Source organism: Tachyglossus aculeatus, chromosome 4 (assembly GCF_015852505.1).
Source record: "Tachyglossus aculeatus isolate mTacAcu1 chromosome 4, mTacAcu1.pri, whole genome shotgun sequence".
In the NCBI taxonomy this organism is placed as follows: Eukaryota; Metazoa; Chordata; class Mammalia; order Monotremata; family Tachyglossidae; genus Tachyglossus; species Tachyglossus aculeatus.
Window position 1 is genome coordinate 31,670,026 of NC_052069.1, and position 2,056 is coordinate 31,672,081.

General features: G+C 40.0%; 1 non-coding gene across 1 annotated transcript; it reads right to left on the reverse strand.

The window, feature by feature from the left end:
- Positions 1 to 1,178: 1,178 nt before the first annotated feature.
- Positions 1,179 to 1,316, reverse strand: LOC119927803. The gene has a single exon (XR_005450772.1). It is a non-coding gene; the product is annotated as a small nucleolar RNA SNORA7 (small nucleolar RNA).
- Between the last annotated feature and the right edge of the window lie 740 nt (positions 1,317 to 2,056).

Sequence of the window (2,056 nt, forward strand, 5' to 3'; positions counted from 1 at the left end):
AGCAGACATGATGAATGGAATAATACAGTCATCAGAAGGAAGGAATGAGGCTTAGCCTCAGGCTTGTGTGAAGCTGAAGCAATTCAAATCAAATATTGCTTTTCCCAGTGCTGCAATTGCATATAGGCAAGTAAACTGTCAAAGATGATTTGCTTCACTAATTACTAGTGAAGTACCAGGGGTCGGGGTCAGGCAACCTAAAACACAGGAAACAGCAGCCATCTCATCACTGCTTCAAGTATTAATGAAAAGAGTCTTTTCAAATGAAATTTGCAGTCACAGATACTATTAACAGAATTAGTCAGTGCCTTTCCCAGACAAGCGACAAGAGGAAAGGAAAAAGTGATGATTCAGGATTCCCCCACTCTTTGCTGATAATAACGCCAGTTATTTTGGTACATACAAGTAATTTCAAAGTTGAATCTTGGTGTAATTACAGCCAGTGAATGATTTTTATCCAGGCAAGTTTTGGGAATCATTTGCATGCATGCCCCAGACTAGTCAGAATTCAAGATAAAACAAATCAATTGTATTTATTAAGCACTTACTATGTACAGAACACCCTAGTTAGCATTTAGGAGAGTACAATATAATAGAGTTGGTTTACCAGATCCCTGCCCTCAAAGAGCTTACAATCTAACTGGGGACACAGACATTAAAATGAATTGCAGATAGACAAAATGAACAGACTATAAAGATATGTACAAGCTCGCTGTTGGCAGAACATGGACATGTAGTATGGCCAGGAGAACAAAAGGAATTTGGTTCTAATCCTGGCTCTAACACCTGTCTGGTGTGTAAGATTGAGCAAGTCACTTAACTTCTCTGGGCTTCACTTCCTTCATCTTTAACAGTAATAATAATTGTGATATTTGTTAAGTGCATACTATGCATCAGGCCCTGTACTAAGCGCTGTGGTGGATTTACTAAGGCAAATTGGGTTGTTGTTGTTGTTGTTTTATACTGTAGAGTAGTGTCCGACTTATAGCGACATCATGGATGCACATATCTCCCAGAATGCCTTACCTCCAACTGCAATCGTTTTGGTAGTGTATCCATTGAGTTATTTTGGTAAAAATACAGAAGCAGTTCACCATCACCTCCTTCCATGCAATAAATCTCAGTCTCCGCCCTCGGCTTTCTACCATGCCACTGCTGCCCAGCACAGGGGAGTTTTGGCTTGTAGCAGATTGCCTTCCACTCACTAGCCACTGGCCAAGCTAGGAATGGAATGGGTATGCCTCTGCTTGACTGTCCCTCCCATAGTCCATACTGGTAGAGTACTGGAAACTCTCCTGGTGTGAACCTGAGAGTTGCAAATCGGGTTGGACATTGTAAAATGGGGATTAAGACTGTAAACTCCATATAGGACAGAAAGTGTGTAAAACCCAATTTCCTTGTACCTACCTCAGCACTCAGTACAGTGCCTGGCCTACAGTAAGCACTTAACAAATACCACATTATTATTATTATTATTATTATTATTATTATTATTATTATTATGCTATACTGTACTCTCCCAAGTACTTGGTACAGTAGTCTGCCCATAGTAAACACTCACTGAATACGATTGATGGATTATTGGAGCTGAGGGGCATTGGGGGGAGTAAATATGCTTTTTCAAGCCTATTCATTTTCTACCCAATCAGAATGGTCTGCAGTTCAGGATGTATAGGGGAATAATAATAATAACAATAATTATTATTAATAATTAATGATTATTATTATTATTATTATTATTATTATTGTGGTATTTGTTTAGTGCTTACTCTGTGCCAAGCACTGTACTAAGCGCTGGGGTGGATACAAACAAATCAGATTGGACACAGTCCCTGTCTCAGTTGGGCCTCACAGTCTCAATCCTCATTTTACAGATTTGGTAACTGAGGCACAGCAAATAATAATAATGATAATAATAGTTGTATTTGTTAAGTGTTTACCATGTGCCTCAGGTTACCCAGACTGAGTTCCCTCCTTCCTCTCCCCCTCCTTCCCCTCCCCATCCCCTCACCTTACCTCCTTCCCCTCCCCACACCACCTGTATATATGCTTATAC